Below are 15,167 nucleotides of genomic sequence, written 5' to 3'. Positions count from 1 at the left end.
CCACTCGAGCCAAGCTACCACAGAGTGTTCCGGAAGACCACCACCACCCTTTCAGAGTGGGAGTGTGGTTTTCTAACAAGATGAAACAGCACAATCCAAATAAGCAATAGCCTTTTCATCACAGCTACGATTCTCATTGCTCTGAGCACAAAATGGCAAAAATCAGTTTGACACTGTCCTAGGATTATACATGTTATTTCCCCGCCCCCATAATGGTGAGATGCACACTGGGTTCATCTTCCCCTCTTCCACCAGGCTCCCCCGATTCTTGGCCCACCAGGTATTGCTGGAACAGTCCCCAATAGGATTTGGGTCTGCTCTGTGAGAGGAGGAGTTCACTATAAGTGTCCGCCTAGGTATTACAGTATACCATGTCCTTGAACCACTCCTCTATAGTAGGGGCCGGGCCTCAAGCCCAGCGCATTGCCACCCTTCTTTTGGCCAACAATAGACCTATTGCAACTAGCCATCGCTCTTCCCTGCCTACTCCCTTATTATAGCCCAATAGCGCCAAGAACGAGTCAAGTGTGAGTGAAAGACCGGTGATATCACCGAGTGTCTGAAAAAGCTTTTCACAAAACTGCGATATTCTGGGGCAGTGCCAAGCTACATGTATGACTGTGGCTTCCGTCTCCGAGCAACGATGACAGGCAGCAGAATCCCTCAGACCGTATCTATGCAGCCTAGCTGGGGTATAGTGTATCCCATTGACATATTTAACATGAATGAGGCGGTGCCTGCTATTCAGGGAGATTCGCTTAGTGACCTCACAGCAGTATCGCAAGGTGTCATCATCTATTACTCTGGCTAAATCTTTTTGACAATGCAGCTGTGGTTTAGAGAGTAGTGGCCTTCTATTTTTTTGGTGTAATACTATATATTGTAGAGATTAGCTTAGATGAGGATGGGGTACGTATAGCATAGGTGAGGACTACCATCTCTTCTGGTTGTAGCATGCCATCCATCACCTAGCAGACTTTGCATTGCATGTTTAACTCTAAAAATCTGGTATTGCTCTAGTGGCTAATGCACTTTTCCCTCTCCAGAGACATCTTCCCACTCACGCAGTTCGCCATCCTGGAACAAGTCACCTACTACCTCAATACCCACTCTTTTCAAGTCTTTGGATACTTCCTTATCTATCCCCGTCGGAAGCCAGGTGCACAATTCTATTGGGATTCTGGGTGAGAACATAAGCGCTCCTGCTTTCCTGTAAATTAAGTTTCGCCATGCATGGATAGTAGCGTTGAGGGAGTCTAATATGCTGTGTGTGCGGGAAGGAGTGTTGGATATAACTTGCGGCAATGTGTTCCGGTTTGCAGCCACTCTCTCTATGTGTAGATGTGGGAGGTTCTGTGGGCCCTGCAGCCACGTATGAACATGTGAGCTAAGTACTACCCTGTAATATAATTCCAAATCAGGTGCGTTGAGTCCCCCCATGGAATACGGAAGTGTAAGTGTTTCCCACTTGACCCGGGGTTGCTTACCCGCCCAGGCTAGCTTAATTATGAGTGACCTGAGTTTGGTGAATATGTGTGCCAGGAGGAGCATGGGTATGTTCCTCAAGCTTCCCCACAGCTTTACCATAGTTATCCGTCAAGACTACCCCAGAGTCAGTGTGGATTTGTATCCCCAAGAAGCGGACCGATTCTGTGTTCCATTATAGAGGAAATTCCAGTTGAACAAGAACTGTCGCAGGGGTTAGAGGAAATATTAGAGATTTGGTCCAGTTTTTCTTTAAACCAGACAATTGTCCGAACCTGATCACCTCTGTGAGGACCGGGGTACGGTGGGTCTCCGGCTCCCTCACATATAGTTGCATATCGTTGGCAAATGCTTACACAATTAGCTGATAACTGGGGAAGCGAACGCCTCTCTGTCCGTGATATTCCCTCAATGCACAGAGTAGGGGCTCCGCAACCAGAGCATACAATAAAGGGGACAGAGGGCAACCCTGGCGAGTGCCTCTAGAGATGGGAATTGGTGCAGTGACTCTATTCACCAACCTGATCCTCGCCACTCGGGCCTCATATAATACCTGGACTAACTGTAGAAAGACCTCGCCAACTCCGATATGCCGTAGTACTGCCTCCACGAATGGCCATTCCACCGAATTGAACGCTTTCTCAGCGTCTAAAAACACAGCAACCGCTTTGGTTTCCGGGTTTATGTGTTGGATTGCGCCAAAGGCAGTTCTGAGGTTAAGGATTAAATTGCAGCCTGGAGCAAATCCTGCCTGCTCTGCAGATCAGGACAAGGGGAGCTATGCAGTTATCAAGAATTGTAGCAAAGAGATTTGTGTCCACCTTTAGGAGGGATAATGGCCTGTAAGATGAACAATTTGCCTGGGTTTTTCCTGACTTTAGTATAATGACGATTATTGCATTTCTCTCTCATCGACAGAGGCATCTTTTTCTGCGTTACCATCTCCTCAAATAATGTAACTAGTTGGGGCATGATCAGGTCTAGGTAAGCTTTGTAGATGGCCACAGTAAGGCCATCAGCGCCTGGTGCTGAACCTGATCGCATAGACAACAGCGCAACTCTTTTGTCTCTGGGTTCCAGTGGAGCTCTCTATGCTCATCAGCGAGCCATGCCATCTTGATGTGCGCTAATCTTCAGTGGCAGCAACATCTTGTATTATCTTAGTCCTGTCCGCAATCCCTTTCGAGTCGCGGACCTGAACACCCTGTTTGTTCTGTATTTCCACCACAGTGTTATTGTCCCTCTTAGGGTGCTGAAGGTTCACTAGTATAGCCCCCAGCCTCTCACCCTCACCATACACCCTCGCAGTAGCGTATTTACCTAGATGCTTGATTTCACTGTCTGCGGTGTCATGATACTTCTTGAGTGTTCGTTTAATCCCATCTAGTCTCGTCCTATCCCCAGTCCACTGGTGTTCCCTCACTAACTGCGCTATTTCTGTCTCTAGTCTTGCAAGTCTGTTTCAGATAGAACATAAGACTCCAGTGTGTTTTGAGATGGCCTCCCCTCTTATATACACCTTGAAGGCTTCCAATACCGTCAGGAATAAGTCAACTGACTCTATATTAGTCTCTAAATCGGACTCTATGGATGTGGCAATTTCCGCGTGGAAAACCGGGTCCAGCAGGGAAAAGGGAGGGAACCTCCATGTAAAAGGGGCAAAGTTCTCTGTTGTCATTTCTAGGTGGAGCTGAATGGGGGCATGATCAGAAGAGGTTCTTGGAAGGGGGATATAGGACTCAATCTGGAGGAGGAGATTCCTGGATGTCAGCCAATAATCAATTCTGATATGTGTGTTGTGAGGTGCTGAGTAGTGAGTGAACCCTGGGGAGTAACTGGCGGGCTGCTTCCATACGTCAACCAAACCCAATTGGTCCATAATGTCTTTAATTGCTACTGCCGTTGCAGATGGCTGCCTGGGTTGACCCTTGGATCCGTCACATGTTGGGTCTAATATACAATTGAAGTCCCCTACCATTAGTGGTAGGTCGCTACTTTTTATCAGGCGGGCCCGCTAGTGGGTGGTAAAATTGCGAATCGTCATGGTTGGTTCTGTATATGTTAACTAGCATTGCACTGAACCCCCTTTGCGGCATCGCGTGACAACAAATCTACCATTGGGATCCACATCAGCGTCTAGGAATGTGAGGTCTGATTTAGGATTAACCCATGTAAGGACACCCCTAGCATGTGAGGTGAAGTCTGCAACGCGTAACTGCCCCTGCAAGCACCTGGCGGACATCATCGCATTTGTGGGGGGGGGATGGGGGCTAAGTGTGTTTCCTGAATCGTCACATCAACCTGATGTTGCTTGAAGGAGGCCACCACTTTACGTTACGTAGTTTTCTATGGTCATTAAGACCTTGAACGTCCACATCTAGAGCCTCATCTTTTTCCTCAGCTTTCTTGAGTTTTCAGCTGCGAATTGTTTTTACCTGTGTAAGTGTGTCTGCCATCTGTGTAGTGTTCTTTTCTGTCCGAATCTTCAGAGTACGCAACTCTGTGTAAGATTATGACGTGCACCCAAACCCTCCCCCCTCCCACTCTATGCCAACCCCAACCTAGCATTATCGAAGAGAATCCCTCCAACCCTATAAAACCTAAACACGCCACTGTGGCGAAACAACCAATAACATTGATATCCTGGTGTAATACACACAGGGGCAGATGTTGCCGGCAGTCTAGTTTGTTTACCACCAGTCCAGCCCTTAACTAAAATAACATTTATGCTTCTCCAAATGATTAAACATACACCACCGCCCTCCACCATGTCATTAAATCACTCCCCATTACCACATCTTCCCATGTATCTGCGTTTCCAGTGCACAATCATATATGTCCGTGCGGCTAGTGGAGAATCCAGCTAGTGCCTCTTTTTAGTGTGCGGACCTGAAAACTGAGCAGTGAGCCGCAGTTATTGGTAGCTGCAAGTGCGAGTTTCCTCCATCAGCTTTGGGGAGTCGTAGACAGTGAAGGAGATAGAAGAGGACCAGGTCACGGCCTCCACGCTTGTTCTTGAGCGTTATCAGTGTCTGAATTCTCCAATTTAGTTTAGACGTACCCCATCCTGGCCATAACTATCCTCCCCTTTCTCGTGTAGGGAGCCACATGAAGCTCATATCCTGTCTCTTCCAGTGCAGCTAGCAGCCTGTCTCATTGTTCCTCTGGGTCCAGGGAGGCACCGTCCCGCTTCTCCTAAGACCTTGGGGATACTTCACGATGGCTTTCACGGTCTCTTTTTTTAAAAAAATTGCAGAGCATGCTTGGTTTCAGCAAAGACGTGTATATCTGTGCATATCCTCAGTTTCGCCGGGTATACCATGTTGTACTCTTGATTAAGTTCCCAAAGTCGACGCTTCACCGGCAGGAACTGGCGCCGCGCCTCTTGCACCTGATCGGTAAAGTCTGGGTACATGGATAAGTCCATATCTCGTACCTCAAGGTTCGAAGTTCTCTAGCGTTCTGAAGGGCCGCATCCCTATCTCTATAATTGAGTACTCTCAAAATGATGGGGCACTGGGGAGCACCCGGGATCGGTCTAGGGGCCAGGGATCGGTGTGCCCGCTCTATGATGAAAATGTCCGATAATGTATCTCTACCTAGCAGAGTTACTAACAATTTCTCCACAAACAGTTACATATTCTGGATACTTGCGGATTCCGAAATGCCAACTATGTGTACATTATTTCTTCAAGAGCGCGCCTCCAAGTCCTCTGCCGTAGCTTGCACATTGAGCAGTAGCTTATCCATTTTCATGGTTGAGAGCAGGTTGGAATTCAGAGCATCTTCCGCATCTGATACCCTTTTCTCCAGTGTCTAGCCTTTCCGTATGTTTGTCTAGGCGCTCGGACATCCAATCCATCCGAAATGCGAGAGCGTCTATCTCTTCCCACCTATCTTGGTTAGGCTTCGCTGCATAGCGGAAAGTATTTGCTTTAGATCCATATCAGCAGCCGAGTCACCCACCTCAAAACAAAATTCCGAAGCGTTTTTTTCTGCGTCTCTCTGCCTTGGAGTTTTTCGTGGTTAGAATTGTAACTTAGATTGGTACTTTTCTGTTTTTCCCATGTTGAGGGTGCGCAAGGCCGTAGGTTCGTAGGGAGGGTGTCTCCCCTCCCCCCAGCAAGTCTCCACTTGGTATGCCACTAGGTTACAAGCAACAACGCCGCTGCACGCTAGTACCCAGACCTCCGTCTAGCCTGACCTGCAAGGCCCCAGGTCGAGGCAGCAGGTGAAGGGATGCGGCGACCACTCTATCTTCCCCCTCCCCAGTCAGCAGAGGAACAGCCAACTCTTTGCAGTGCAGGTTCCGCACTTATCACTCCAGCATGTGTGCGGTCTCCACAAGCTCACTCCTCAGTGGCCCTTGAGGTAATAAAGGACAATAGGCTATTTGGGTCTGGCAGTCCTCGGAAGGGGCCCCCTTAGACCTTCTTTGGTTTCAGTGAGGGGGCAGTGAGCTGCACTTCAGGCTTCCGCTCCCTCTCACATGCCTTGCAGGTAAAGGCCCTCACTGCATCTGGTTGACACACAAAGGCACGCAGCGCCATTTTAGGCCTGACGGAGTTTTCAAAGTTGCCAGTCTTCACTTTGATCAGGGGGAGGGTGTCACAAGTGGCCGGAAGGCTGCGGAGCCATCAGGCTACGTGAAGACTCGCCACCCTCCTCCTCCCTCCCGCAGCTTCCCCCTACCTTAAAAGTCTGGCCGGTCGGAGTGTGACCCATTCACGATCCTCCCAGGTCCGTGCAGCAACAACTCATCAGACCCCCAGGGCTTCTGCTGGGTGTCTTGCAGCAGATCCCTCGATGCGTGCCGAGCCACAGGGAGGGGCAGCCTGAGGCTCAAGGTGTCTCCTAGTCGGGGCCGCCTCAGATTGCGAGCGCAGCCTGTGTTGTTCCAGAAGTGCCTCCACACTCCGGCTCAGAAGCGCGGGTCCCGATCCGCCGGTCACCTCCTTTTTCCACCCGGCAGCCTCCAGGAACACCAAAGGCACTTTCTCCAGGGGACCGCTTACGTACGGGTCCTCCCGGGCTGGACATAAAACAATGGGGGCGCTACCTACTCCCAGTAAAACCTTCTGTAGGACCGCTCCAGAGCGAGAGCCCGTAATGGGACCTTCTTGGCCCGTCGTCTCCCACTAGGCCAGGAGTCGCGTTTGCACTCTCTACTCTCCCGCCCGTGCTTTCGGTCACAAATCCGGCGGCATTCGTCTCCTTCAGTAGTCAGCACTCCCTGGCTGGGGGCAAAATTGAGGATTTAGCACTAGGAGAAGCAGGGTTATTAGTGATATATTAATGGGCTTATGGAGCTGCTCTAAGCCACGGCTATCTTTGAGCCAGACAAGCTCCGCCCCCCACGGCATGAGTGACTTGATGATATTGTTGAACAAACCTGTCGCTTGTACCCATTGGAGGTTTCTACCTGGAGGGGTTGCATCCTTAACCGGCAGAACAGAAGTAGAGGAATGCCTGATGACATCATCCCCAATATTGACTTGTAGATGAGTACTTAAAGAGACTCTTTTTTCAGAATAGACTTTTCTAATGTTATAAGCTTTACATGTCTTTCTGATGTGGGGCAAGCTTTGTTGGTTATAGTCCTCGTGTTGCTCCCAAAAATGGTTACAGTCCTTGATGGTTGTGGGCCTTGCTTTTTCCAATTCAGATTGCGACCTGGCTCGTTGAACAGGGCAATGCAAGCGTTTGTTGATTTTTGTGTTGCTTGACTTAAATGCGCCTTGAAGAGCCAGTCATATAAGTATGAGAACACCTGGTGTTTTTGTTTCCTTAGGAAGGCTGCTACAGGAGCAAGACACTTTGTAAATATCCTGGGGGCTGATTTCAGACCAAAAGGAAAAATCTTGAACTGGTAGTGGCTGACTGCTACTGTGAACCTTAGAAATCTCCTTTGGGAAGGAAGGACGGAGACTTGAAAATATGCATTCTGCAGGTAGAGAGTTGTTTAGATGGAGAATATCTTGCTATGTCACCATAAGGGATGATTGTTTTTTGAGATTTGAGATGTGTTGAGATCTCAGAGGTCGAGGATAGACTGCCATTACTAACAATTTTTGCGAATCGGGAAGAAACTGAAATAGAATCCCTTCCCTTGTTGCGAAAGAGTGACCCTCTCTATCTTTCCCTTCCTAAACATGGTCTCGAGCAGTTGTAAATGTTTGGGAATGGAGGAGTGCAGTGGGTTTAATAGTGGGTTCTAGACGAATTCTAGGGTGTGGCCAAATTGAACAAGGTCTAGGACCCATTGGTCCGATGTTATTTCTTGCCAATGTATTGAACTGGGATATCCTTCTAGTCTGAATGGTGAGAAGATAGGGGTACCCGGATCTTGTGACAGGTCATTGGGTAAGACCAGCATCTTTTACCTGATGTGTTGCTATTCCTCTAGGTGCAGGTCTGCTGTAGGCCACTTGAGGTGGTTGTCTCTGGGAATATAGTAGACAAAACAGCTGGGAGGTAGATGTGTAGGAGGGATATCAGTATTGCTGATAACCTCCCCTATATGATGGCATACGTCTTTCTCTGGACCCCACAAAAGGGCATCTTCTTGAACTCAAGAATCCCTCACAATTTAGCTGTCTCTGTGCCAGTCTTTGTTGCAAGGATGGCTTCATCAACATGCTTGCCGAACTAGGATTCTCCATCAAAGGGAAGATCTACATTTTATTTTTTACTTCAGGCCTAAAGGAAGTAGCTTTGAGCAAGCCTTGTCTGCTGAGAAAAGCAGAACCTGAAAGTTGCCTAAATGCAGTGGTGGCTATATCCATGACACATTCTATGATCTATGCTGATGTGTGCTCTCCCTCTTACAACATCTTTTTTGCTTCCAATTTCGTGTCTTCTGGAAGTTAACCTACATATAGGCTGATGTCAGCCTGCTGCTGGCAATCATATCTTCCCGAAACAGCCAGAGAATTTGCCGCTCTGTCAGCCCTGACATTGATGAAAAAAGTTTGCAGATTTTATCCAAGCATCTGCCCTCCTTGTCCAGAGCCGCAGAGATCGGAATGGAGGGGTTCTTTGATCTTTATTGGGCTGCTTACGTAATTACTTTGTCTGGCTTTGGATGGCTAGTTAGACAAGCCAAGCATCCTCTGGGGCTTTATATTTCTTATCAAGGCATGGAAGAAACGCTGTGACTGTAGCTGGATTTTTCATTACTTTTAAGCCCTCCTCCCAAATATAGCTGGCAATGGGCATGAACCTCACACTTTTCTGGAAAGGCTCCTTAAAATCATAAAAAACAGTCCATCAGCTTGGTGGGAATAGGGAGTGCAAAATGTTTAGCTGCCCTTTTCAACAAATTATGAAAACCCCCAATATCTTCCAGTGGCAAACCCACTCAGGTGGGTGATGGAGATGATTGCGTAGGTGTGGGAGTCGCAAAAGCTCTCCTTCCTCTCACTCATCTTCAGCTGTATCTGGATCATGGAGTATGGCTGCCTGTGGTGTATGCTTTACTGAGACAGGCAATGATGTAGTTTGTGCTGGAGTGGATCGCTGAGCAGCGCATGATCTGGTAGGCGTGGATACCTGTGGCGCCGTAGCTGTATTAGATGGAAATTGCTTCCTATAATCCGAAAGCACAAACTGCAAGTCAGAAACCAGAGAACCAGGTAGACAAACCATGTCCTCCTTGAATGGCTGCTGATACTGGTCATGGGAAGAAAATAGTGCTGTTCATATTCATCATCACAGACCTCCTCTTCTTCTTGGCATTTCACATGCAACTCAGAGGGACTGCGTGTGACACCAAAGGACCCGTCATCATCAGAGTCTTCTTCCTCCAAGAGATGAGCTTGAATTAGGATTGTCACTTTGCTTGGAGAGGTGTTTTCAGGGGTCAAAAACTTTGTTCTTTGATGTTTTGCCATTTTTTTCTATCTATGGTGGCGCTAACATCTTATTTGCAGTCGGTGGTGTAATCGTCGCTGGTATCGCAGTCGTCGGCAGGGTTATCGGAGTTGACGGAGGAGCCGAAGACAGTGTCGTCAATGATAAAATCAGGGAAATCTTCAGCATTGACGGTCATCATAGATGCCGTCGCCAACAATGTCGTCGTCAAGGAGGAGGAGGTGGGAGACAATGTAGTGATTGTAGCTCCTTTCTAGTTTTGTATTTTTGAAGCCAGATAAGTAAGCGTCCTTCTCTATCCTTCAAAGTTTTGGTTGAAAAGGTGCGACATACCGAACAGTCCTTAATAGAATGATTTGGGTACAGGCAATGAATGCAGTCTTGGTGTGGGTCTTCAGAGTGTGATCTCATTTTACTGCAGGTACTGCAGGCCCTGAAGAGACTTTTCTTCTCCTTGTCTGACATGATGGTTAAATGAAGTCAGATTTTTATGTAGGAAAACACTGAGGGTAGAAGGTAAATACTTCCACTGTACCAAAATATTGGAAATATTCTCTTGAAAGCATCCAAGTAAGAAATAACTGAGCAGAGCTCAGTGGAGACTCCCTAGCACAATGTGTGGTAGAACATCTGAGGGACTGGAGCTTCTCCAGGAGTGTTCAAGGAGGCAAAGCAGCCTGATAGGTTGCAAAATTGAAGGGCTTGGGGCCATTAAATTACTATTATATGGTACCGGGGACTCCCATCTCAACAACGGGAAATGATTCAAGCATGTGAATCTATGAAAGTTCCAGTACTGGAGTAACAGTATAATACCAGACTGCTTCATCAAGGAACCCATAGATGGTGTCCTTGACAATGGTATTTTTGCGCTTCAAAGTTGTACTACGCAGCCAAAATACAGTTGTTCACAAGAAACTCAAGAAATCAAAAAAATGAAATTTTAGCAAGGAGTTAGTTTCTTGTGCGATTTAAATGAAATTAGCATACGATAGAGTCAATATGTGTATCATTTGTTATAATTAAGTAATATAATTTCTTTGATTCTAGGGAACATATATGACTCAGGAGAAACTAACCCACACACAACAGTTCTTATGCTACACCCACTTCAGCCGAAGTGAGCGTATTTTATTTGCAATAACAATCCGGCAAAATAGAAAAATAGATTTCTGCTGTGTATTCACACTGTATACAAATTTATATTAGAACGTGACTTATGTGACCCCAGTGGAGTGACCATAACCAAAACAGTGAAATAGCTACAGTGAATAATTGGTTGTTGGAATGAAAGGGCTGTCCTTTGGATATCAGATTGAATCATTCGTTCTAGAGTATGTTTCTAGAACTCTGGGACGTTTCGACCCTCAAGTGGTACGGGGTCTCTTCAGAACGGGGATTCTGGGGACCTAGGCGCTATAAAAATACCGGAGACGTAATGAGATTCAATGGTCTGTTAATGGTTCGGTAAAGGATCCCAGTTGTAGAGGCTTAGGATGACCAGGATAGCCGCAATGGCTATAGTAATTCCATAAGTATTTAGATCAGCAGGAAGTGTATATTAATTCAATCGTCTAAAAGTAGTATGGTAAAGGATCCAATTTATGTCGGTGTCGGAGAACCAGGGTAACTTACGCAGCTATAGTCTATTCCTACAAGCTGAAGACCTGGATGGTACTGTAAACAGTGACACAAAAGACATTCACAAAGGGATAAACCAATTTACCCACACTAGAATATAGTCGATGCGGTATCTAATATCCACGGACGGAGGTCAGTCTGCAATCAGGACGATGCTAGCAAAGATGCCATCGACATCTGTCGGCGATGGTGCTGTCTGCGTCGAAGGTATTGCAGTCGATGACGTCATCAAAATCCTTGACGACTAAGCTACTGTAGTTGTTGATGTTGAAGATGTCACCTTCTTTGATGGTGGCCTCAGCAACGGTTTCTTTGATGACGTGTCTTGTTGACGAGGGGTCTGTCAATGCTTTTTTTAGTCTGATTTAGAAGGAACCTGAAATGAAAGAATGGGAGGCTCTGACCTGTATTTTTCAAGTTTTGATGAACAAGATGACTTTTTCTGCAGAATCTTCTTCGAAGGCAGGACTTCTCCCAGTGAGCTATTTCTCTTGGCCCTTAAGGACCTTCCAAAAGGGCTCATCAATAGAATCTCTTTCTGAGGAACCATCTCTTTTCTGTTTTTTTTTTTAGAGATCTAGAAGTTTCCTCACCTCTATCTCCACAGGATGGATCCTCTCTCCCTTTCATATTCTGGAGACAAATCAGTAAGCTACCCTTTTTGTCAATGAGAGTTTTTGCAGAGAAAGTACAGCAGTTCTTACAGTTCTTGGCCTTATGCTTTTTATGAAGACAGTACAGGCACTCCTTATGAGGGTCATCAGAGTGGAGCCTAAGCTTACCACACCAACCGTAAGACCTAAAAACTAACTTTTTAGAGACTTCAGTCATAATTCTGTCAGAATTAACACTGAAGTGATGTTAGACTAAAGGTTTTGTCAGTTGAGGTTGAAGACAAAAGTTGATAAAATCTACTTCTGAGAAAGTTAAAGTCAGCAAAGCGCAGGGAAGCTCCCCTTCACCTGACTTGCAGTAGGAATGGTGGTCCTAGAGGGGACAGGTGCATTCTGAGCTGCTTCCTGATTGGCTGGAGGTTGGTTGTTTTCAATGGATGTTAATTGGTTGACAGTATCGCTACTTTGAACTGTGTTAAGTTATGCTTTTCCTTTATACGGCTTGCTAAAATTACAGTGGGACTCCCACCTTGACGACAGGGAATATTCAAGCATGAGAATCTATGAATGATTGAATACTTGTGTAAAGTACCTTCCCACTAGCATGTTGTAAGTCTGTTAGATAGGTTGTACTGGAATGGGGGGGATATAGTAACCTTCAAATTCAATTCCCTTCCTCAGGGAATTCTGTTAACCTCCCCCATATGTAGCACCATAGACCTCAAAGTACCCTCCAGAAGTCAGCTTGGCTGTAGAAAGTACCAGGAGTTGTGTGAGTTGCGGGCATGTCTCACTGTTAAATGCATTGAGTATTATGTTCAAAAACAGCCTTGGGATCCATGCTTGATGCCATTGGGGCTATAATGTTGAAAGAAGATGTGGCAGAGGGCAGGGAAAAAGGAGGAACTGTCTATAAAAAGACCTTGGCCATTGTCTTCTGAAAATGGGCTGTTTCTGGGATGGATCCTTAAGGTAAACCATTTAGTAGCATCTTAATCTAACAAGAGGAGATAAGGAAGGCTTCCAAGCTGCTAAACACCACTGCTTACTCTGCTGTGAGAATGAGTGCAGGATTGGTGAGCTATGACCAAGTCGACCTTAGGCGTGACGTGGTTTGGAGTAATAAAAAGTTGAACAAAAAGGAATACGTTACTTACCCTGTAAGCATCTGTTTGTTGCATCTAGTGCTGTAGATTCACATGCTGTGCAAACACTTGCCATCTAGTGCTGGGCTTGGTCATTGCAAGTTGTTTTACTTCAAAGAAGTCTTTTGAGTCACAAGGTCTCTGTGACTCCTCCTCTAGGAATAAATGCGCATGGTCACGGACTCCAGTGTTAGATTGTTTTTCGCCCAAAGGGTAAGTGTAAATGAGGAGTAGTGTGCATATAACAGAACAATGACCATGCAAGCAGAAGGAAACGGATTAGAGGGAAAAAATCAAAAACTCTGCGTTAACCACTGGCTCCCGGAAATGAGGGTGGGCGCATGTGAATGTACAGCACTACATGCAACTAACAGACGCTTACAGGGTAACATATTATGTTGATAGAATGTGTGGCTGTAACTACACATGCCGTGCAAAGACTGAAAAAAATGTCTTCCTGTAAATTGAGGTTAGCCATTGGATGGGGCAGAGGTTTGAAACAATGTTCTGGTCAACTCTGGCTTGTTCTGTTGATAGCACGTCCAGACAATAATGTTTTGTAAAACTTTGAGGAGTGGGTTAAGTGTCAGCTTCACAGATGTCTGCTATGCAAATATTTTCAAGGAAAGCCACATTATCACCCTGTTTGTGGGTGGAATGTGGGCAGGAGGGTAGCTTTTTTTTCGCTTGATCGCAACAGGTTTGGATACACTTGACTATCCACCTGGATATCCCTGGCTTTGAAATGGCATGCCCTTTATGGGGTTTGGAGAAGGCTACACATATCTTCTGTGCCTTAGGAAAAAGTTTGGCGTTATCAATGTAATACATAAGAGCACATTCAATGTCTTGAGTGTAGAGTGCTCTTTCAGCTATTGAGTCAGGTTGTGGGAAGAAGACTGGGAGCTAAATAGATTGGTTGAGGTGGAAGGAAAAGGTCACCTTGGGCAAAAACCTAGCATTGGTTTTAAGAATTACTTTATCCTTATGGACTTGGAAGAAGGGATCTTTAAATGGGAGGACTTGCAACTCACTGATGTGTCTAAGTGAAGTAATTGAAAAAAGGAAGGCCACCTTCCAGGAGAGAAATTGAAGAGAGCATGAATTCATGGGCTCAAAGGGTTGATCCATCAGTCTTGTAAGGTCAATGTTAAAGTTCCAAGAAGGGGTGGGGAGTTCCATGGGTGAATTGACCCGTTTGAGGCTTTCCATGAAGGCTTTGATAAGAGGGATTTTGAAGAGACAAATGTTCTCTGTTTTGCATGTATGCTGCATTAGGGGTTAGGTGTAATCTGACTAAGGTATAGACCAAATAGGCTCTTTAAAAATATTAGGAACAGATTTGACCAACCCTTTTAGCATGGGGAAATATTGTAAAGAGTGCTCTGTCTTGGAGGAGTCTCCAAGATGAAATCCTCTTGGGTGGTGTAGGGATCCACCTTGTGATAGGCGGCGGCACACTGAAGACACTATGATATGCCGTAGTGTCATTGGGGAGTGAGGGATACAGGGATGTATTCTAAATCTGGGTCCACATCGTAGTCCTCCTCAGGGTGACTGAAAGCACCGTGGTACATAAGTGTGTAACCATCGGCTGATGAAGAGGGGTTTGGACTGCTAGTGTTGGAATAAGACGTCTGGTGACCTATGAGGTAGAGTAGGATGTGGAGGTGAAGATGGAAGAGGTGGACTGGGTGAGGGTAGAGAAGGAGTAGGAGGAGATGGTGGAGAAGGAATATGAGGACGCAATTTGCCCTTGTGCCTTTTGAGAAGACCATGAACCTCCAGTGGTTGAGTGTCCTCGGGAGCAACTTTGCCTTTTTGGGGTAGAAGCTTCTCAGAGGCTGCAATCTTTCCAGTGAGCAGTTGAATGATAATTTTGCACTGTCTGACGACCACTCCTCCTGGAACCTATTGAGCATGGGATGTTCACAGACGTCAAGGGAATGTGTTTTTGATGCTGGAGGCGGCTTTGACACCAAGGAGGGTTTCGGTGCAAGGGTGTCTTTGGGGCTGAGGAAAGCTTCAACAGCAGTTGAGGCTGGCGCCGGAAAGTCTGTGTCTTCAGTGTTGCTTGTGTATGGGTGCAGATGGGTATTCTCGGCATTGAGGCGGATTGAGGCTTGAGGGGTTTGGCTCTGTGGCCTTATTTCTGTGTCGACCAGTGCTGTGGTGCTCCTCAAGATGTGGCAGTTTTGGCAGTGGGCTTGATGCCCGATCCCTCAAGGGGGAGTGCTCGGCATCTACAGTACTCACTTGTGGTGTTATCTTGACACGTGGACCAGAGCCCACTTAGGTGGATTGGGCATCCTTGGTGGTATCATCTTCCTCTTTTGGAGGAACTCTTTGCCAGGCTCTGAGTCATCAGAGTGGATGTACTCATGGCTGGGCTGGCAGGCTGGGAGCTTGT

The 15,167-nt window shown here is 46.5% G+C and overlaps 1 protein-coding gene across 3 annotated transcripts in view; it reads right to left on the bottom strand.

Annotated features, from left to right (window-relative positions):
• The window catches only part of LOC146869338 (solute carrier family 12 member 6-like), an 836,907-nt gene that overhangs the window by 31,990 nt on the left and 789,750 nt on the right, over window positions 1-15,167 (bottom strand). The gene's annotated exons all lie outside the window — the stretch shown is intronic.

The sequence above is a fragment of the Triturus cristatus genome, chromosome 1_1 (genome assembly GCF_964204655.1).
Source record: "Triturus cristatus chromosome 1_1, aTriCri1.1, whole genome shotgun sequence".
Lineage (NCBI taxonomy): Eukaryota > Metazoa > Chordata > Amphibia > Caudata > Salamandridae > Triturus > Triturus cristatus.
The sequence above is the reverse complement of the archived record's forward strand: the minus strand, read 5'-3'. Positions and strand labels throughout refer to the sequence as shown.